This window comes from Oryctolagus cuniculus, chromosome 16, assembly GCF_051225735.1.
Source record: "Oryctolagus cuniculus isolate XC-2025 breed Fujian yellow rabbit chromosome 16, ASM5122573v1, whole genome shotgun sequence".
NCBI lineage: Eukaryota > Metazoa > Chordata > Mammalia > Lagomorpha > Leporidae > Oryctolagus > Oryctolagus cuniculus.
The window spans coordinates 50,821,136-50,844,042 of record NC_142882.1 but is presented as its reverse complement, the minus strand read 5'-3'; the positions used below and the strand labels follow the sequence as shown (position 1 = coordinate 50,844,042).

Sequence of the window (22,907 nt, the reverse complement as noted above, 5' to 3'; positions counted from 1 at the left end):
TGGATGGTCCACAGATGCTATTGTGGCAGGTTTTATTTTATTTTAACTCTGTTTATTTGAAAGAGAGATAGAGAGAGATCTTTCATCCTTGGTTCACTCCTCAAATATGCACAACAGCCATTGTTGGGTAAGGCCAAAGCCAGGAGACAGGAACTCAATCCAGGTCTTCCACACAGGAGGCAGGAACTCCAGTACGTGAGCCATCATCTGCTGCCTCCCAGGGTGTGTAGGAGCAGGCAGCTGGAATGCAGAACGGAGCCAGGACTTGAGTCTAGGCACTCTGGCTTAACCTCCATGCCAAACACCAGCCCCTCGAACAGATCTTTATCACTCTCTGATGACCACCTGGAGGGGTTAAAGACTTTCCCCATGGCCACCCAGCTGGGACATAGCAGGGACCCAGCGGAGCCCAGAACCTCCCCCCTCCCAGGACTGGGGCCTTTTTGAAAACGACTCTGACACGGCAGTAGCGTGGGATGTCGAAACGGCGGACGCATGGGGCGTTTCAAGTCTTAGTGCAGAGCAGGTCCACGTTCTTTCCCATGCCTCTGGGAATGGCTTCCAGGCCCACTGAGGAATGACTCACCATGGTTATGCTTGAAGTGCGCAGCTGCCCGTCGCCTCCTGGCAGTGCAGCCGCTGCGCAGGACACACGGAGGTTGCATGACTCATCCACAAGCCATTGTTTTCTCAGCTCCGTGGTGCAAAGTTACTCGGAGGTTTATAAAGCAAGCAAGCAAGCAGGCTCCTTTTCTGGCCTGTGTGGAAAACTGGAAGAAGAGGGGGAATGAGTTGCTTAAAATCTGTTTCTTAAAAAAATAATAATTAATCTTTAATTAATTTGAAAGGCAGAGAGAGATCTTCCATCTGCTGTTTCACTCCCCTGATGCCTACCACAGCCAGGGCCAGGGCTTCGACCCCAGCAGGCACCCAAGGGCTTGAGCCATTGCTCTCTGCCTCCAGGGTGCACATCAGCAGGAAGCTGGGTGTTGCCAGGGGATGCGGTGCCCCAGGCAGGCTGCCCGCTGCTGCAGCGAGTGCTCACCCCAGGATTAGGTTATAGAGTCAGAAACATGCACCCTGGGGAAGTGACCGAGCCTTTTTAGCGCCGAATAGAGTCAATGAGAGTCTGCAAGCATCTTTTAAGGAAAGTGGGAATATGTACCTGAAGCGAGTGGCTCTTAACTTTTTATCTGTTTGGATCCGAGGCTTTTTTTTTTTTTTTTTTTTTTTTTTTTTTTTTTTTTTTTACAGGCAGAGTTAGAGAGAGAGACAGAGAGAAAGGTCTTCCTTTTCCGTTGGTTCACCCTCCAAATGGCTGCTTGACACAGCATGACACAGGCAGCCCTCATCTTGCTTCTCAGTGCAAGGGGCAGGTGGGTGTCCTGCCGCCTGGGCCCACGCACGCCTGGCTTCGTCGTCTCGTCCCGCCTGCATTCTGGCAAGCAGGGCCGCGGCCTCATAGCGGTTCTGCCTTTTATCCGTCCTCCTCTGGACCTTTGGCCTCAGCACACCTTCATCTGTCAGTGACTGTTTCCTCGCACTAAAATATTCCCATCAGCTTGTTGAATTGGAAACTGCTCACTGCCAGTGGGCAGGGGGCCCTGGCACGTGTGGTGATGGCAATGATAACTATTGCAGTTTCATACGTGCTTCTGGGACATTTACCATGCCGGCTTGTTTGGAGCATGGTAGCAACCATAACTCGCTTAATCCTAGGAACAACCCCAAGTGACAGACGGTCCCACTGCACAGAGAGGCTAAGCAAGTTGCCTGCAGTCACCCCATAAGTGCAGGAGCCAAAATCTGAACCCAGGGAGTCTGGCCCAATATTAAACAGACTGACAAATGCACCCTCTCCCTAACACTGAATGCATTTCCTTAATTAGAGTCTCTCTCTCTCTCTCTTTCATTTTAATGCTTTTGAAATTGAGATCTGTCTTCCAGTTAATGTGAACATTTAAGGAGGTACTGTTTTTCACCCCTGTAAAGCTGCTATTACACTGCTAGTTCGTCTTAACATGATGCTGTCCTAGAATAAAGGAAGTGTGATTACCCGTGCTTTTTTCATTTTATAAATGTAGCTGCAGAGTTTATAGAAATATCGGAGTATATCGCAGCTTGAAAACGTGCATGGGAACAAAATCCCTGTTTATTATGAAGTGTGAAAAATGTAAATTGAGATTGTATTAACGATTTGTATGAATACTGATGTGGCTTAGGTGGTGATTTATAGTAAATGTCAGGGGAGAATAAATTTACATGTTTTCCTATGGAAAGCAGGAGTAGCCTCAGAGTAAGGTGGAAGGTGAAGAAAGCAAGTCTAAGCAGGGGTGAAAAATATTTGTGTGCATGTGGAATCCACACATCATTCATTATTGGTTTCCTCACAGACATTTTGTTAAGAAAATACAATTAAAAAGAGAAGCACCTCAAATAAATTTCCTGAAACAGAACCGCAGATATAAAAATGACAAGAGGTTCTGGCATTATGGTACAGCAGGTGAAGCCGCCGCTGGCAGCCCTGGGAGCCCGTGTCGGGGCGCTGGTTTGAGCCCTGGCTGTGCCGCTTCCCATCCAGCTCCCTGCTAATGGGCTTGGAAAAGCAGCAGAAGATGGCCCAAGTGCTCTGGTCCCTGCCTCTCATGTGGGAGACCCGGATGGAGTTTCTGGCTCCTGGCTTCAGCCTCCTCCAACCCTGGCTGTTGTGGGCATTTAGGGAGTGAACCAGTGGGTGGAAGATTCTCTCTCTCTCTCTCTCTCTCTCTCTCTCTCTCTCTCTCTTTCTCAATCTCTCTCTCTCTCTCTCTCTCTCTCAGCACTATGCCCTTGGGTCACTGGTTCAGTTAATCTCATCTGCTTTATGCCTGGGACACTGACTTCTTGCCCATCCGTCCCATTCTTTTTTGCACTGTGTTATCTGAAGACAAAGCACAATGCAGGTGGGCAAGGCAAAACCAGCCCTGACTGAAGTTAAAGAGGCCTCACAACCAGGGCTTTTCTAGGTCCTTGTCTTCCTGTATTTTTTTTTTTTTTCCTAACTGGTTGAGCAACTTAAACTCCAGCCTGTGGGTGGTTTTGTTGCTCAGTTGAATTTGACCTTGACAAATCATTTACCTGCAGCTGTCCTGAGGTGTACACGCAAATACTTGGGATTCTAACACTTAGACCTTCGGTGCTCACTGTAAATTTGTTTTATTCTCTCCCATCACTGTTGAAAGGAGTAAACAGCTTATTGCTTCTGCTTGCTTAAACACTCTAAATGTTGACTATAATGAACAAACACCTCCAAGAGTTTGCTCATCATATTGTGCTGTGAATTTATATACAGGTATGAAATCTTTTGTAAAGAAGTGTTTAGCGGCCGGCATTGTTTCATAGACAGTAAAGCTTCTGTCTGTGATGCTGGCATCCTATTTGGGTGCCAGTTTGAGTCTTGGCTGTTCCACTGCCAATCCAGCTTTTTGTTAATGCACCTGGAAAAACAGCAGAAGATGGCCCAAATGCTCAGGCCACTGCCACCCTGTGGGAGACCCAGAAGAAGCTTCTGGCTCCTGGCTTCAGCCTGGCCCAGTGATGGCCATGGGAGCCATCTGGGGAGTGAACCAGACTATGGAAGATCTGTTTCTCTCTCTCTCTCTCTCTTTCTCTGTGTGTGTGTGTGTGTGTGTGTCCCTCTCTCTCTGTAAGTTCTTGACTTTCAAATAAATCTTAAAAAAAAATGTTTAGGACAGTGAGAAGAGGATGTGTGGTGATCGCTATTAAAATTATAGCACAGTGGTTTGAGTGTTCCCCTGAGCTCAGGGAGTTCACCCGCGGAGTCTGATGTTAATACTACTGGAGGGTGGAGACGTAACCTATTTACAGTGTATAGAGGGGTTTGAGAGGTGATCAGATTGGGTTAAGTCACTGGGCTGGACCCTCTGCCCTTGAGTCCTGGTAGCTTTACAGACACAGACCTGCAGGCTCTCTGTTGTCACAGCAGGCTCCGTGCCAGCCCAGGATTCTATCAGAGGGACCAGCACCACCACAGGCCTCACCAGCAGGGCCTGCCCAATCCTAGACCGTGAGCCCCCAGAGCCCTGAGCCAAGATAAACCTCTTTCTTTATCAAGTGGCTCGACTTCTGGCATTTTGTTATAATAACAAACAAAACTAACTAATGCATTTAAATCCATTAAAATACAATTTGGCTGTGGTGCAGAGAGGGGATGTTTTCCATTGAGATGGTCGCTCAACAGCTGCGTGACGTGGAATAAGTCACATAACTTGTTTGTCTCTGGAATGGAATGCCAATATTCCATTGTGGGACACAGTGCTGGGATAGGGAATTCGTTTTCATTTCTTGGTCTTTGTCTAACCGAGGTCAGAAAAGTGCTTTTTCTGCACTGAGATGTCCACTCAGCCTGCAGAGCACGTTGGGGGCTCATCCCAGACAAATGAGGAAGATGGGTCTTTAATATTCAGTCTGTGTCGTTAGTGGGGCAGGAGGAAGACCGGGCGTTAGCCGAGGCGCCATTTGAAGATGCATGAAGAGCCCAATTAAACCAAGAGCCTGTCATAGCAAAAGAGTAGAAGGAGCCTCTGTTAACCTGTTTGTAGCTGATCAAGTGGCTTGGCCTTAAACGGATTCTGGGGGAGGGGTCATGATGAGGAGAACTTGGAGCAGGCACCTCATGTTCTCTGTCGGCAATCTGACCGGTTCTTGTCTCTTCTTTTGGGTAAGGGGTTTAGTGCCGTCTCTGTCATTAATGGAACTATTAGCCTCAGGTCAGCATGAATATTTGATTTCCTCTGCTATTTCAAGTTTATCACAGATTTTTAAATATCACCTGTTAAAACATTCAGGTTTCCACTGCTCTTGGCACATAACTCCTTAAAACAAAACAAAAAGGAAAGTTCCTGGACATAATCTAGTCTACTTTGAGTACCTTCAATGAAGCTAACGCTTAAAAAAAAACCCACAAAACAGAGTTCAGTTAGCCGGTTGTTGAGTGTTCACCCTGCCATCATTTATGTGATACTTGACATTTACAAAGTGCTTTCACCTACATTCTCGTTTCCCCATCTTCCTTACTCTGGGGTAAGGTGTTTATTTTACATACTCATACTGAGCCTTTCTGTAGACTGCAAGCTCACTCTCTGGGAAGCAAAGGCTGTGCCCACCCGGCTATGTAGAGAATGCTCAAAGGTGGGAGCTGCTGCTGTTCTCATCACCATCAGCACCTCATCCTCATCACCACAATCACCATCATTACCACCGTTACCATCACTACCCTCACCATCACTACCACTGTCATTATCACCTTCACCATCACCATCACATCATCCTCATCACCATAGTCACCATCATTACCACCATTACCATCACCACTGTCATCATCACCATCACATCATACTCATCACCACCACCACCATCATTACCACCATTACCACCACCATAATTACCACCATTACCATCACCACCATCACCACTGTCATCTTCACCATCACCATCACATTGTCCTCATCACAACCATCACCATCATCACCACCATCACCATCATCACCATCATGGTCACCATCATCAGCATCATCACCATCACCTTCATCACCATCACCATCACATCATCCTCATCACCATAGTCACCATCATTACCACCATTACCATCACCACTGTCATCATCACCATCACATCATCCTCATCACCACCACCACCATCATTACCACCATTACCATCACCATCATTACCACCATTACCATCACCACCATTACCACTGTGATCTTCACCATCACCACCACATTGTCCTCATCACCTCCATCACCTCCATCACCATCACCATCCCATCACCATCATCATCACTATCATCATTATCCTCATCACCACCATCACCTTCATCACCATCACCATCACATTGTCCTCATCACCACCATCACCACCATCACCATCATCACCATCACCACCATCACCATCATCATCACCATCATCACCATCACTATCACATCATCCTCATCACCACCATCACCATCACCACCACTATCACCATCACATTATCCTCATCACCACCATCACCATCACATCACCATCATCATTATCCTCATCACCACCATCACCATCATCACCATCACCATCACAATGTCCTCATCACCACCATCACCATCACATCGTCCTCACCACCATCACCATCATCACATCATCACTGGCTGAAGTTATGGTCTGAAGGATTCCATGGTCAGTCCCTCTGAAGAGCTGAAAGGCTGCTGAGTGGCCACCCTGGGAGAAATTAAGTCAGAGAACTGAGGCTCGGCAGTCAATGCCTGGCAGAAGCTCATAGTGAGGATGTTAGATTCTGTTCAGCTGTCAGTCCCAGGGCTTCTGACAGGTTATCTGGGAGCTGTTATGTCTCAGGCTGCTGTGAAGGTTGGGGTTAAGGCAAGGCTTCCTGAACTGTAGCATGAGGCTCCCTGGAGAGCTCATCACAGCACATATCCCAGGGCACCCATCTTCAAGACTTCAGTTCAGTGGCTCATGGACAGGGCCCAGGAATCTGCACTCGTAGCAAGTTCAGGTGCTGCTGATGCTGCTCGGGCCTGGACCGCACTGAGCAGCCTGCCCTGGTGGCCTCAGAACTTGGAGGACCTTCCTCATTAGAAAATTGCTGATTGTGGGGCGGGGCAAGAGGGGTCTGCCTGGCTGACTGTTGACCATTTCATCATGGGAGGCTGAACCCAGCTCGAGGCCTAGGACTCAAAACCCCTTTCTTTTTCTTTTCTTTTCTTTTATTATTTTAAAGATTTATTTATTTGAAAGAGTTACACAGAGAGAGAAGGGGGGGGGAGGTCTTCTATCCACTGGTTCACTCCCCAAATGCCCACAACAGCTGGAGCTGCACCGATCCAAAGCCAGGAGCCAGGAGCTTCTTCCAGGTCTCCCATGTGGGTGCAGGGGCCCAAGGACTTGGGCCATCTTCTACTGCTTTCTCAGGCCACAGCAAGAGAGCTGGATTGGAAGTGGAGCACCCGGGTCTCGAACGGGTGCCCATATGGGATGCTGGCATTGCAGGTGGCGGCTCCACCCACTATGCTAAGCGCTGACTCCAGCCCTTGCTTGAATTAACAGCATTATCTGTCTTTCTTACTGGGTTCTCCCGAGTGATTGGCAGGCTACAAAAGTGATGGGCATTTGGAGCACAAAGGAGCATGGAGCTGTGCTGCCCCCCCCCCCCCCCCCGCCTGTGCTGTGTCCCCTGCTCTTCCATGTTCCAGGCTGTCCCTTGGAGGGCTGCCCCCCACGGCTTTCCATCACCAGGACTCCTGCGCCCTCTGACTCTGGGTTGGGTCAGCGGCTGGGGTGCTGGGAGGATAGTGGTCATGGCCATCCATTCTCCCTGCTCCTCTTCCTCACTGTGGTGCCCTCAGTACCTGGGACTGTCCAGCACACCAGCCCCCAGGGCAGCTCTACCTCCAACACTGGGCAGAGCTGGGCCACTCTCGCCCTGGTCCTGCTGTCACCCTGGGCTGAGCAGCTCCGGTGGCTCTCTGGGCTTTGTGCACACATCTCCAATAGGCGGGTGCCCGGGGCTGGGCAGTGCTGGAAAGCATGGCAGCAGAAGGAGCGGTGTGGGCTAGAAGCAGCCGTGGGCATTAACAGTGGCCATCAAGCCAGTCTGGGCCCTGCTATTTGGCGACAGGACAGTGGGAGAAGCAGGACACAGGTGTGGCCTTGAAAGTGATGCTGGGTTAACCACGGTGTCCCAAGAGGTCCCAGGACCGCTGATCGGAAGCTACAATGGAACGCAGGCACCATGCCTGCACCTGGCCTGGATGGCAGGGTTCACAGCCAGAGAAGCTGTGATTGGAGGAATTCTCATTCCTTCTCTACAATTTTGTGAAATTTTGTTTTATTTATTTAGTTAGTTTTTTTAACCCCGCCTCTACCTTTTTCTCAGACACCCTTAGCATTGTTTGCCCATAACAGGAGTCCCAAGACCCTTGTGTGGGACTGTGGCCTTGCTCTGTTCTGTCCCCGTGTACTGCACAGGTTGCGAGATGCCTGCCAGACTGCATGCACAGAGCGGCAAAGGCTTACACGGCATAATGAACGCCCACGGCTTCCAGCAGCGGGTGTGTCACTAAGATCAAAACGTTCCTCCAGCCGCCCTGGACACTAACCTCACCGTGGAGCAGGACGCGACACCTGCCCGTGCTCCTCGTGTGTGTCCATCAGCTCCCACAGCGGCCTTCTGGGTTGGACTCTGGCTTTCACCGGTGATCCTGGGATGGTACAGGTTGGACAGCAGCATCAGAACACCTTGACTTAATGAGTGCAGTGTTTAAAGACGAAGCAAGGCCCTGAGCTTAAAGTTTCCGATGCTGCATTGCTCTAGCTAGAAGGAAGTTCTCAGTGAGGAAACAGCTGGAATTGGGCTCCTCTTTCTGGGTTTTTGCGTCTGTATGCTGGAGAACGCGAGTGTGTGTTGGAGTTGAGGGTGTGGGCTCCTGGAGTCACCTGCGGCTCAGGCTGGGCACAGGGGAGCCTGTGACCTTGCTCCATTTCTTCTGTCTGGCTGTTTCTCCAATGAGGCTTAGTCGCTGGGTGTACAGCGAAGCCAGAGGGGTGGGACCCAGGTCTGCCCAGAAGGGGATGTGATTTTCCTCGGTCCCTGGAAGTGGCGGTGCTGGATGCCACGCGTTAGGGAAAGGGGGGAGGGGCCGTGTTGCGGATGGCCCTGGTGGGGGAGCCTGTGTCCTGGCCAGGGGACACGGAGGGACTCCCAGCCTGCAGGCTTCCTGTCCCTGGAGAGAGGACCCTTCTTGTGAGTCCGCCTTGCTCTGTCCTCCGGTGTGGAGTGTAGGCTCTCCACGTCCCGTAGCTGGGGAAGGAGCCCTTTCTAGTCTGATTCTCAGGTTTTCTTTCTGTTCTTGGCATCCCCTTCTCTGGCTGGGGCCTGAGAAATCCCTGCCAAACCTTCCTGCTTTGCTCACGGCCTGGGAAGGGAGGGGTGGGTCCTGCAACCCTTGCCCAGCCTGACCTCTCTTACTTGCCTTTGGAGTGTTGAAGGTTCCCTGTGCCCATTGCTCTGGAAGGAGACGGGGAAGCGTGAGAGGGCCATGAGCAGCCACGCTCTCACAGGTCTGCATCAGGGGGGCGGGTGCTTGGCACAGGGACCTCTGCCCTGGCGGAAGCTTGCGTCCGAGCAGGCCTGGCTCTGGTGAGAAGGTCAAAGCCAGCCTGGCCTCTTAATGACTTCCATAACTGTAGATGCTTCTATTTAAGCAGCTAGCTCTGGGGACAGAAGACGAAGGAAAGCACGAGAGATTTTGTTCGTTGTTTTCGACGGTGGGCGGCTTCTTGGGACACAGCACCTGCTCCTCACATCCACGATGGCCACCTGGTGCGGCCACCCGTTTTTGCCTTTTCCTTTTCAAATCTGCCGGGATAACCTGCTTCTGCTCGCTCCATCAGGATCGTCTAGGCTTTGCCACCAATGCACACACACAGCGTGAAAATCTTTGGAGCACAAAACAATAAAGGTTCATTTCCTGCTGACAAGAAAAGCATTCTGGCCCTGTGTCCATGTGACAGCTCTGCTTCCGTCGTAGGACATTTCTGTGTCAGGGTGTTCGCTGCTCCAAGCACTTTTTGCTCACATCTCATTGGCCAACGCCAGACCCACAGCCTCACTCAACTAACGCGCTGCGACGTGTCTCCACTCCAGCAACCCCGAGGGACAGAAGCAGCGCAAACGTTAGCCCTGCCCACTCCAGGCCTTAGAAACCACGGGTGCAGAAATGGAAAAGAGTGGGAGCCCAGTCCTACTTGGAACTTGGGGTCCGGGGGGCAGACGAACGTGGTGAGAGTGTTGCCAATCTGACTGTATCAGCGAGGACACCCAGGGCCTGCCCAGTGCTGTCCCAGACCAGAAAGCAGCTCAGGAGCTCAGAGGTGGAAGGACCGAGGGGCACACTGCAGTGTGGCTGCAACGGAAGTGGGGTTTGTCTTTTGGCCAAGTTTGATCTGTGATCCTTTGGGAAGAGTAGCATCTGCCTCATTTTTTGGGTGTGGCCTCCCAGCTGATCTTTGGCTATGAGCTGCAAGCAGGAGGCTTCCCCGTGGTCTGAGACCCGAGAAAGAGTCGAGAGCTGTCCATCAGCCGTAGAGCAGAGCTGCCAGTCCTAAGGCAGAGCAGCGCACAGCTATCATTTTAATGAAGCCGCACTAAAAATACTTTTACTGAGCAATTATGCTCCTGACAGTTCTTTGATGTCAGAAATTGTGCTGCTGTTACAGCCTGAGAACAAAGCCAAGTGTAAAGTCATCATCGAGGTTCCTTGTTAGGCAGCGGAGGGTGCGTTTATGGGACTTGAATTTGCCCAGAGTCTGACACACTTCACGTTGCGTATGGATGCGAGGGGCGTGTTAACATGGCAAGGAACACGCTGTACAAACAGAAGGAGGTGGTCTCCCTTGGAGCTAATGGAGCCACATTGCTGTCCTCTTGTCTGACCATAGCCCCCCCACCCCGGACTTCTTGCCCGTCGGGCTTCCGCTTCAGGGCCTTTCTCCATATCTAGATACCCACTCACCTGCTTCCGGTCTTTGCTCAAGGACCATTCTCTCCAGGAGGCCCCTGGGCTGCCCTCTTGATGATCCCTGCAGCTGGGCCAGGCATTCAGCATGCTGGTTAAGACACCACTTAGGCTGGCGCCGTGGCTCACTTGGCTAATCCTCTGCCTGCGGCACTGGCACCCCGGGTTCTAGTCCCGGTTGGGGCACCAGGTACTAGTCCTGGTTGCTCCTCTTCCAGTCCAGGTCTCTGCTGTGGCCCGGGAGGGCAATGGAAGATGGCCCAAGTGCTTGGGTCCCTGCACCCACATGGGAGACTGGGAGGAATCACCCGGCTCCTGGCTTCAGATCGGCACAGCGCCGGCCATAGCAGCCATTAGGGGAGTGAACCAATGGAAGGAAGACCTTTCTCTCTGTCTCTCTCTCTCTCTCACTAACTCTGCCTGTCAAAAAAAAAAAAAAAAAAAAAAAGACGCCACTTAGACACCCGCATCCCACATTGGAGTGCCTGTATGACTCCTGGCTCTTGTACTTCCAATCCTGCTTCTTGCAGTTGTCCATCCAGGGAGAGAGCAGGTAATGGCTTAAGAGCTTGAGTCCCTGCTACCCCTCTGGGAGACTTGGATTCAATTCCCATCTCCTGGCTTCAGCCTGACCCAGCCATGGCTGTTATGGGCATTTGGGGAGTAAAGCAGCAGATGGGAAATTTTTTTGACTCTCTCTGTCTCTTTCTTTCTCTCTCTCTCTTCCCCCTCCCCTCTCCCGCAGATGGGAGATCCCTCCCTCTCTCTCTCTCTCTCTCTCTCTCTTCCTTTGAAATAAAAATGAAAGGAGTTGGTATTGTGGCACAATAGATAAAGCTACCACTTGCAATACCAGCATCCCACGTGGGTGTGCAGGTTTGAGTCCCTGCTGCTCTGCTTCTACTCCAGCTCTCTGCTATGGCCTGAGAAGGCAGAAGATGATCCAGGTGCTTGGGCCCCTGCCACCACGTGGGAGACCTGGATAGGGTTCCCGGCTTGTGGCTTTAGCCTGGTCCAAGCTGGGTCACTGTGGCATTTGGGGAGTGAACCAGCAGGTGGAAGATTTCTTTTTCTCTCTATCTCTCCCTCTGTCACTCTGCCTTTCAAATAAATAAATCTTTCTTTAAAAATAGAAATAAATAATAAAATTCTAATAAAAATTACATTACTTCCTCTCCGTGTCCTATTCTTCTACTTTCTATCGTAAATGATATGTAGCTTATTCCAGTCTCCCCTCCCACTATTACCTAACCAAGTGTTATGCCACCAGAATAAAGAACTCTTCTTCATAGTTCAGAAACCTTTATAATTAAGTGAATTTAATTTTATGCAAAGCTTATCACATGGCTCTTATTCTTGTTGTGCTTCACCTGAGCATTTGGGGGAACCACCTTATGCCACAGGTAGACTTTTCTCAGGACAGAACACAGGTGGGATTCTCTGTGAACCTGTTCTAACAGGTGCCAGGTGGCAGCCTCCATCAGCAAAAGCGTTTCTGTAGAAAGGTAAGTCCAGGGGGGTGGTGTGTAGAGAGCAGCCAGGAGAGTGAGCCAGGACATCCCTTAGGGGTACAGCCCAGGAGTTGGAGGAATTGGGGAGGAGAGTTCAGGAGGTTGGGGAGGAAGTGATGCTGTGACCGAGGGGCTTCGTTCCTGTTTTCAGCGAGCAGCTAGAGATGAACCAGAATGCAAGATAATTTCCCTGCGCAGAGAGGGACGGAGCTGTCAGGCGTAGGGCTGAAGCTCGTCTCAGTTCTGCACAGGACGTCTGAGATCCCCAAGGCTCTTGTTTAAGAAATGAGACGCGTCACTTTGCGTGCTTGAGTTATCTCATGACAGAGATGAGAGGCTTTTGCGGGGCTGAAGAGTGGCATGTGCCTCGGGACAGCTTCTCAAGTTTGTCCATTGTCTGTTGAGGAAAGGGGACCTGGGTGCAGCTGTGGCTGCCTGGTGTGCTTCCCACACAACTCCCCCCAAGTTGATGCTGCACCTGGAAACGGATGTCCCCACCCCAGCCTGGTCCTTGCACTGCATCTGCCCAGGGCTGGGGGCTCCACCTCCAATGCCAGCTGCCCTCAAGGCTGCCCCAGGTAGCGGCAGGACAGCAGGTGGGGCCCAGCCCGCACAGGAAGGGGGCAGCTGGCAGGCTCTCCAGGGGCCATGTGTTCCCTTTATCCATCCCCGACTGGTCTTTTCCGTTCTTCAGTTTCTGTGCGTGTCACATCCAGGCTGCAGTGGCTTAGGGTACTGGTGGCTGCTTCTCACAGTCGACTCCAGTAGCCAACTGAACCTCTGTAGTTGACTCTATGAGATCTTCCTGCCAGCCCATGGACCACCGCTGGATCTTGCCTTCATAGCTGTCCTAAGAGCTAGCGATTGCAACCATGTACAGTGAGGGCTGCGCTCATTTGGGGGACACTCATGCCTTGCCACCCCTGGCCAGTGCTCTGCAGATCCTTGGCCTGCTCCCAGGCAGGTGCAGCCATAGCTCGTGGTGCTCACATGTGCTCTCATTTCTCACTGGAGTTGGGACTGAGTGGGTCAAGATGCTTGGCCGTGCACGAGAGGAACCAACACTGGAATTACTGGGAGAGCGCTGGGATATGGAATTTTTGGAAGGCCGGTGAGATAGGTTTCAAAAAGACTAGGACCCATGAAGATCACCCAGAAAAGAAGGCAGAGAGTGGAGAGATGATGAGCACGTGTTCGGGGCCCCACCAGCCAGGGTCCTCTGCCTCTCGCCAGCTGAATGACTAGGGGCAAGTTACATCACCTTTCTGCGCCGCTGGAGAGAGTTAGGAATAATGTATGCATCCATATTTGTAAAAAGTGCTTGGAACGGTGCCCACCCCATCAGAAACCATCTACTGGGGTCGGCAAATGCATTTGGCTCTTCAAGGCTGCGTCTATACAGGTGTCCCCCCCTGCCCCTGCTTATAATGGTTTTACTCAACCTGTTGGTGGTGTTATACACATCCAGGAGAGACCGGACTGCAAGTCTGGAAGTTTGGTCTCTCCCTGGGTGCTCCTGCCACGCTGGACAGCAGTGGCCGCCACGGCTCTGCCCCACAGGGAAGCAGCCGGTGCCCTAGCTTCAGTTCTTCGGTTTGCTTTTCTCTGTCAAGGGCTGTGAGGATATTTAGAACCTCGCCCACAAGCTGTACACAAATAGCAAAAATCAGCCTGCTATAGGTTTATTGAATTTCAACTCCCGCCCACAGTTGCTGGGGGCGGAGCCAGACCAAGTGATTTCTGGGGCCTTACTTAGCCAGTGGGCCCAGCGTGCCCCAGCCCTGCCACGAGGTGCTGCGTTGCTAGGTGAGGGTGCACTGACTGCACGTTCTGCTCCCATGGTTTTCAGCTCACCCCGTGGGCTTAGTGGACATCACTCCACCTAAGCAGGGAGTATCTAGCTGTGCATGTGAATGGTGGTAAACGCTGCTATGTCCGTGCCTGGCTCCTCCCCAAGCTGCAGGCTTTCCCTCCATGCCACCCCCTCCTCTCTGGCTGCACCAGCTTCCCCATCCCACACATGGCCCATCTACTTTTGAGAGCTTTGTCCAGGTCTTCATGGCTCCCCCAGCAACTTCAGTGCTGGGACATTCTTCAAAGATTTTATTTATTTATTTGAGAGGTAGAGTTACAGACAGTGAGGAGAGCCAGAGAGAAAGGTCTTCCTTCCCAAATGGCCACAATGGCCAGAGCTGTGCTGATCTGAAGTCAGAAGCTTCTTCCGGGTCTTCCCACACAGGTGCGGGGGCCCAAGTGCTGGGGCCATCTTCCACTGCCTTCCCAGGCCATAGCAGAGAGCAGGATTGGAAGAGGAGCAGCCAGAACTAGAACCAGTGCCCACATTGGATGCCAGCGCCACAGGCGGAGGATTAACCTGCGCCATGGCACTGGCCCCTAGGACATTATTCTTAAGAAACATTTATTTGTTTTACTTACTTGAAAGGAAGCGTGCACACACGCGCACAGGAGAGGTATCCTTCAAATACCTATAAGGGTCAGGGCTGGGCCAGGCTGAAGCCAGGAACCAGGAACGCAATCCAGGTCTCCCGTGTGGTTGGCAGGGACCCCCGCACTTGAGGCATCCTCTGCCGGCTCCCAGGATGTCTGATCTGGAAGCTGGACTGAAGTGGAGCCAGGCAGTACAAGTCTGACCAGGGAGGTGGGCGGCCTGGGCGGCGTCCTAGCTGCTGAGCCATGGGGCCCTCCCCCAGGGACAACATGAACAATGAAGATGCGTGAAGATCACGGCCTTTGCATTTTCGGCTGTGATTTTATCCTGCCTCCTTGAGGGATAGTAGAGGGGATTTGGGACAGTTTGTGGGACATGGAATTAAAAAGATAATGTACATTTTCCATGACCTGTTTAAAGCCCCTCACACGGCCAAATCTTTCTGCCACCTTGTGTCTCTTTCTGCAACTGTATTTTTGTGATCCAGCTTAACATCCTCCTTCCTGCTCTTTTTTTTTTTTTTAAGATTTATTTATGTATTTGAGAGAGTTACACACAGAGAGAAGGGGAGGCAGAGAGAGAGAGAAAGAGAGAGGTCTTCCATCTGCTGGTTTACTCCCTGATTGGCTTTAACAGCCGGAGCTGTGCCAATCCAAAGCAGGGAGCCAAGAGCTTCCTCTAGGTCTCCCACGTGGGTGCCGGGGCCCAAGGACTGGGGCCATCTTCTGCTTTCCCGGGTCATAGCAGAGAGCTGGATTGCAAGTGGAGCAGCTGAGTCTCGAACCAGTGCCCATATGGGACCTTCACTGCAGGCGGTGGCTTTACCTGCTACCACAGCACTGCCCCCTCTCCCCCCGCTCTTATTTTCTTAAATGAGAAGTAGCCATGGTGGAAACTCCCATGGAGGATAAACCATCCCCCCTCTAGAAACACCCCTAACCCAGCTTTGCTAAGTTGCAACATTAATGTTTTAAACATAGACTGTTTTCTACCATACGTATTCTTTTACTTCCTAAGTTTGGTTAAAAGAAAATGACGTGTATCCATCCTTTTGTTGAATTAGGCTTTTCCTAGGTGTGATCATTAAGCATGTGGGTTACTCTGGCAAACCCAGACCTCAGTCTGTGTATAGGGAAGCTTTCTTTAAAAAGAGAAATCTGGGGCTGGCACTGTGATGTAGCAGGTAAAGCCGCTGCACGTAGTGTTGGCATCCTATATGGGCACCTATTCAAGTCCTGGCTGCTCCACTTCCCATCCATCTTCCTGCTAATGCACCTGGGAAAGCAGTGGAGGATGGTCCAAGTGCTTGGGCCCCTGCCACCTACAGGGAAGACCCTGATGAAGCTCCTGGCTCCTGGCTTCAGCCTGGCCCTGCCTGGTCATTGAGGCCATTTGGGGAGTGAACCAGCTGATGGAAGACTCTTTCTCTCTCTCTCTCTCTCTGCCTTTCAAATAAATAATGTTTAAAAAATAACTAAAATGAAAAAAGAGAAATCCTAAGTACATCCTGGGCATTGGATATGCTGTCTTGTGTCCCAAGGTTAGTTAACACTTGTCTCCTCTCTGCCCCATCCCCTCCCCCGAACACGTGCTATCTGGCTGTACAGTTGTGTAGTTCAGCCTGATCCAGAGTATGCTCCAGTGCTTGGAGATTTATCTTTCAAAGATTTTGAATATGCAAAGTAGCTTTTATAGAGAGGGATTCTGTTTCATCGACAGTTTGACACAAGCATCACAGAGGCATTCTGACGAAACCGTGGCGTCTAAGGTGGGGGGTACAGGTGTGCAGCGGCGTCCCTTCTGGGCTCAGAGTTTGTCACTCTTGGAAGGCAGGAAAGGGCATTCCTGGGCATGTCCTGTTTCAGCTGTAGGCTTACCTGTGTCTTTGTGAGCTGGGCCACCCTAGGAAATGCACTCCTTGTTGGGGATCGCAGTTTCGAGAAAGCAGCAACGCCAGTGATTAAAGGAAGCAGCCGCGGCCCCTGCCCATCGAGTCTCTGGGCACCCAGCTGGGGAGCAGGTGGCTGTCATTCATGTCACCTGGTGCTTCGTAGCGCCGTGATGACATGGAAGCGTTTGTTGTCCAGAGACGCAAGACTGAAGCGAGGCGTAGGGGAGAGGAGCCGCTTGCCCCACATCATGGAATTCATTTATAACTGGAAAGCTTTCAAAGCCAGGTCTCCCGACGTGTGTGAGATCGGGTCGGTAATCAGAGCCCTGACCACCTGCCTTTGCGCCGCTTCCTTCCTGCCGGCGTGCCGGGGAGGGCGGGGGCAGAGGGGCTTTTCAAGGCAGGAGGCAGGTACGCTTCCTGCAGGGGCACCGGGGCTCCTTTACGCCTTCGTGGTTAGGGCTGTGTTCACACACGTGACTTTGGTGCACTTGACGTGCGAGAAGAAAACCTGGGCCCCTGATTGTGCTCGTTAACTCCTGCGCTTCGTGTGCTCGTAATTACCTTTCTGACTGTCATTTAAAACTGTGCTGAGAGGCAGGAGGAGGTTTGACAAGGCAGGAAGGCTGAGCAACCCAGCGAGTCAGAGAGTGCCCTCAGAGAGGCCTCGCCTCGGACGGCTTCAGGGAGGGGTTGATGTGGTCCTGGAGACGCTCACTGGCAAGCAGACTGGGGATTTCAGAATCTATCAACTGCTGTTTTAGAAATGTTTAAAAATTATTTGAGAGGCAAAAAGAAAGAGCTCCTGTTCTGTGGTTCACTCCTGCAGTACTTGCCTATCTAGGACTGACTGGGCCAAAGCCAGGAGCAGGGAACTCAGTCCAGGTCTCCAACGTGGGAGGCAAGAACCTAAGCACTTGAGGCATCCCTGCTGCCTTTTACAGTGTGCACTAGCAGGAAGCTGGAGTCAGGAGCCGGAGCCAGGAATTAAACCCAGGTTCACTGTGACGGGACCAGGTGTCTTAACCACTAGGCCAAATGCCCATCTCCCGTTTTTTAAAATATTTATTCATCTATTTGAAAGTTGGAGTTAGAGGGAGAGAGAGATAGGAAGAGAGAGAGGTCTTCCATTCACTGGTCCATTTCCCAGTGGCTGCAATGGCCAGGACTGGGCCAGGCCTAAGCTAGGAGCTAGGAGCTTCACCAGGTCTCCCATGTGTGTGACAGGGGCCCAGGAAGTTGGGCCGTCCTCCACTGCTTTCCCAGGTGCGTTAAGGGAACTGGATTGGAGGCGAAGCAGCCAGGACTTCAGCTGGCACTCATATAGGTTGGTGGTGTTGCAGGCCATGGCTTTATCTGTTGCACCAGTAAATTAAGCTTTTAGCAATGGGAGATGAGTCTATGAGGAGGCTACATTAATTCCCAGCAGAATCCTTTGCCTCCTCCTGTCTTCTCTGCTCTTTGCCTGGAGGTTTATCTCACTCTCTTCCTTTCATAAACACACAGAGGTGAAAGCCAAGTGAAGATTGAAGTTTTTGGAGCCAGCATTGTGGTGTAGCCAGTTAAATCCCATATGGGCACCAGCTCGAGACTTCCAATGTAGTTCCCTGCTAGTGTGCCTGGGAAAGCAGCAGAGGATGGCCCAAATGCTTGGGAGCCTGCACCCACATGGGAGACCCAGAAGAAGCTCCTGGCTCCTGAGTTGTCTGGCCTAGCTGTGGCCATTGCGGCCATTTGGGGAGTGAATCAGAGGATGGAAGACCCTCTCTCTCTCTAACTTTGCCTTTCAAGTAAAATAAGGTAAATCTTTGTTAAAAACAAAGACTGAATTTCTTTCTGAACGTGGGCGTGTTCCTAACATAGTCATCGTCTCCATGAGTGAGCTGTCTTTCTCCTTCATAGGCTCCCTGGAGGTGAAAGGTGGCGAGACCTGGGTGGAGACTGTCTCTTTTCTTAGGGGTTTTTAAACCTCAGTTATAGAGGAAATATATTTACTGTAGAAATTGGGGAAGTCTGAAGAGAGAAAGAAACAAATGCCTACCATTAGCCTATCCCACAGAGCCCATTATATTAGCCTTTGGATATATTTTATATATTTTAAAGTATTGTTGGTCTTATGTTCTTTCTTCAGTTTCATTTTTCCAATTGTCATAAAAATATGTCCAGGTATAAAAAACTCTTAAAAAAGATTTTATTTATTTATTTGAAAATCAGGGTTACAGAGAGAGACAGAGAGAGAGAGAGATCTTCCATCCATGGGTTCCCTCCCCAGGTGGCCACAACAGCCAGGACTGGACCAGGCCAACACTGGGAGCCAGGAGCTTCTTCCAGATCTCCTATGTGGGTGGCAGGGGCCCAAACACTCGGGCCGTCTTCTGCTTTTCTTGGGCCGTTAACAGGGAGCTGGATGTGAAGTGGAGTAGCCAGGACTGAAACCGGTGCCTGTTGGGGATGCTGGTGTCACAGATCGTGGCTCTGCCCACTGTGCCCGCGCTGGCTCCTCTGATACTTATACTGGCTGCGCGATGTTCTTTAGCGTAGCTGAGTGGGGTGTGGGAAGGGAGGAGGTATGGGGGTGCGAGTGGAGGGATGCAGTGTTTTGGGGCAGCCACGGCTTGTGAACCCCACACCCTGCCAGAAGGTCTCTCCTTCTGCAATTCCTGTACATTGTGTTGGTTGATTTGAATGTAGGATACTTTACTGACTTCCATCTTTCACACAGAGCCATTGGCATTCAAGAGAGTAAGTTTGGTAGCCAATTCCATGGAGGAAAAGCAAACAGTATGGTTGCAGAAGTTCAAGGTTTGGCCACAAGCAAAGGTTCAGAATTCTGAAAGAGGAGCCTTACAGGAAGTACCTGTGGTGACTGTGCTTTCTGTAGGGGGCCTCTCGGGGCCTACAGAGGACAGACTGGGATCTGAACGTGACTTTCCCCTTGGAGAGTGAAAACAAATAGAGATTATGTCCAGAAAGCCTGGGGCCATCGCAGGTCACCGCCCTCAGGGGACTCGGTGTCTCTGCTCTGGGCACTTCCCATCCATTCTGTGTGTCCTGCATGTGGGGTGAGGCTGGTTTTGCTTGACTTCCTCAACCAAAAACATAGGAGGCGACATCACATCTACACCTGATGATACGTGCTGGCAAGTACAGGGAGGTGGAGAGTGAGTCCGAGGTTCTGTAGTTGTCAAGTGCAGGAGCTTACACATTGGGACAGCTGTGCAGCTTACTGTTCTCTGTCGACACCAGTAGATGTGTTTGGGGCTGGCAACAGATGTTCAGCTAAGTTAATAAATAGGTGTCACCAATTCCTTCACCTGATGTGTTTGGGAAATGTTGCATTAATCAAGTTTGTTTACTCTGGGGATTCTTCAACACCTTTCATGTATTTGTGTGCAATTTTCTTCTTAAGTTTTCTCGTATAATTTTTTTGGGGGGAGGGTGCCTTTGGTTGATAGCTTGAGGGGCTCGCTGATTTAGAAACCCTGGTGGTGGGAAGTGGGGTTGCAGAGGTGGTGGCTGGCAGGGCTGTGACTCTCCCAGGGACCTGGCTAAGCTGCGACTTCTGATCCAGGAGCTCTGGGCAGCGTGGAGCCTGGGCGTCTGCATGCCACAGAGGTGCTCCAGGGAGGCCGATGCTCCGGTCCTTGAGCCCCTCTTGGAGGAAGGCTGTAGATGACTGTCTGCTACCTTGTGACATCAGCTGTGGTGGCCTTACTTGCTGGGTGACTTCAGTAGCACACAGGAGTCTCTGTCGGAGGGTCCCAGTGAGTAGTGGCTGCAACCGGCTACCAGGAAGGGGGAATATCCAGGGAAAGCCCGGGCCCCAGGGACCCCCAGGAGTGCCAGAATACCCGGCACAGGCTGGCCACCTGCCGGACATGTGCTGTGTTTCTCTCCTGTTTGCCGGGATCGCTGGTTCTGTTTGCTGGGTCTGATGGGGAGTGTTTAGGCCAGCACAGAAGGTCGCGTGGAGGAGGGAGGTCACTTAACACAAGGTTCTCTGTGATGACTCGGAGGAAATGAAGGCTGTCTGGACAGGTTAAAAAAATGTTTAAATGGGTAGTCTAGAAAGTAGACTGAGTAGAGGCACGAGACACTAAACCAGTATCAAGGAGTTGGATGGCTTAAGGATATCCAGGTGGTCCCCATTTTATCATGGTTCATCTCACGACTTTACAGCTTTGCCGTGGGGCAAAAGCAACACCCCGGCAGCAGAAACAGCTTTGCCTAGTTGGAACTTTGACCTCTTCCCAGGCTGATGGCACACGGTACCAGCCTCTCTCGAGGAACTGGGTGGCTCCCAGTCAGCCACATGGTTGGGAGAAGAGGCAACCAAGACCCCGTGGTGACCTGGGCTGTGGAAGTGTAATGTTGGTAGGGTAGGGGTAGTAGGTGGCATTTTCCATGGACAGTGTCTTTCACACAGGGTGGGTTTACTGGGAGGGAGCCTCCTTGGAAGTCCAGGAGCATCTTGAGGTTCAGGCGAGAAACTCGGTGGCATTGAGTGGCAGGAGCCGCGGGAGGCCCTGGCCTCGTCCGGGACCCTGCACCTGGGAGACTCCAGTTTCAGCAGATTGAGAGGTGGTATTTAGGGTGTCATCGCTGGGAACGTTCCAAGGGGATGCAGCACACATGTGAATGTAGTTCAGGGTGATGTTGTTCAAATGTACTAGCCAGGTTGAAGGAAGCCAGAGATGCTGGTGTGGTGATAAAGCGAGCTATGGGTGGACCTGAAAGAAGACAAGAGGAAGAAGGGACCCGGGAGAAATAAAGGTTCACAAACCTGGAAGACTCGCGTGGCAGCGGGCCGTGGGCTTGTGAAATAAGTGACAGAGAAAGCAGCACTGTGATCAGGGTGAACTAGAAAGCACAGGCCTACTGCTCGTGCCAAGTGGTAGGTGTTGACCAATGAAAGGCTCTGTCTTTATCTCTGTCGACAAGATAATTTTTGTAAAGGGGGAGTTGGGCAGGCCGGGCAGCAGAAGAGTTTCTGGCTGCCCTGAGCGGCCTTCCACAGTGCTGATAGTCCTCGCATGGGGTTGCAGGCACTGCTGATAGGGTTAATTGCAGGAGTGTGCAGGGCTCATGGTCTAACCTTGGAAGCGCACCTATCATGAGTCTTCTAAGTTAATGCATGCAAAATTGTAGACCTCTATGGTTCTGATCCTAAAGTGAGCTATTTGCTAAAAGATGTGGGAGCTCGGGGCTGGCGCTGTGGCGCAGTAGATTAATCCTTTGCCTGCAGTGCCGGCATCCCATATGGGCACCGGTTCTAGTCCCAGCTGCTCCTCTTTCAATCCAGCTCTCTGTTGAGGCCTTGGAAAGCAGTAGAAGGTAGCCTAAGTCCTTGGGCCCCTGCACTCACGTGGGAGACCAGGAAGAAGCTCCTGGCTCCTGGCTTCAGATCAGCACAGTGCCGGCCGTGATGGCCATCTGGGGAGTGAACCAATGGAAGGAAGACCTCTCTCTCTGTCTCTCCTTCTCACTGTCTGTAACTCTGTCAAATAAATAAGTAAAATCTTAAAAAAAAAAAAAAAAAAAAAAAAAGATGTGGGAGCTTTGAGGAAGATGCATTGTCCTAACCAGCAGAGCTTAGGTTTGAGTAAATTGCAGTGCGCCCACTTGTCAGGGACCAGGTAAACCTGCGTTTATCTAAAACTCTGCAGCTTGATTTCTTAACAATGGTGACAGCTGGTGGTTACCATCTACAGGCGCCCAGAGAAATCCCAGACCTATTTGGGAAAGAACCTGGGTTCCAAGAACCTCACAACAGCTGAAGCTCCTCCAGACCCCCAGGCATGGAAAACAGAGCTAACCCTCGTGGGTCATGTGGGTGAATGAACGGCCCATCTCCAGAAGATGCTTGTGTGGAATATCCCTGGGGATATTGTCAGTGGGGGGATTTTCTCTGTCACCCATCCAGTCTTCCTTCTGACCAAGAGGAACCGTGGGTACAGAGAATCCTGGGAGTGCTCCACTGGTCTGCTTTGTGTTGGGTATTGTGCTGTGTGCTGGGGATATGGTCCTGTCCTTTGAGAAGCTTACAATCTAAGAGAAAGGACTCACATCCACGCACATAATAACGTTGTTGAATGCTCAATAATAACCATAATTAACATGCCCCGAGCAGGCAGTGTTCCAAGCTCTTTATGCAATTTCAGGTTGGTGGTACTCAAAGTATAGTCTTAGGACCTGCAGTGTAGGCCTCCTTTGGGAACCTGGTAGAACTGTGGCCTCTCAGGCTTCTCCTCCATTCAGAAACTCTGGGTAGGGGGCCCAGCATGTACCTAAGAAGCCCTCAGGTGATTCTGATGCAAGCTGGCATTTGAGAATCACTGGTTTAGGTCCCTGAATCCCTTTACAGAAAATTTTCATTTTATTTGGCAGGCAGACACAGAGAGAAAAACAGAAAGATGGAGCGAGAGCTTTCATTTGCTGGTTCACTCCCCTCAAATGCCTGCATTAGCCAAGGCTGGGCCAGACCAAAA

The 22,907-nt window shown here is 51.2% G+C and overlaps 1 protein-coding gene and 1 long non-coding RNA gene across 4 annotated transcripts in view; one reads left to right on the top strand and one right to left on the bottom strand.

Moving 5' to 3' along the window:
• Positions 1-22,907, top strand: part of RAPGEF5 (Rap guanine nucleotide exchange factor 5) — a 250,077-nt gene that overhangs the window by 7,797 nt on the left and 219,373 nt on the right. The window lies entirely within an intron of this gene.
• On the bottom strand, positions 47-16,748 carry LOC149121739 (uncharacterized). The gene is made up of 3 exons (XR_016223202.1): positions 16,406-16,748; positions 587-770; positions 47-240 (listed from the first exon to the last, which is right to left on the bottom strand). It is a non-coding gene; the product is annotated as an uncharacterized LOC149121739 (long non-coding RNA).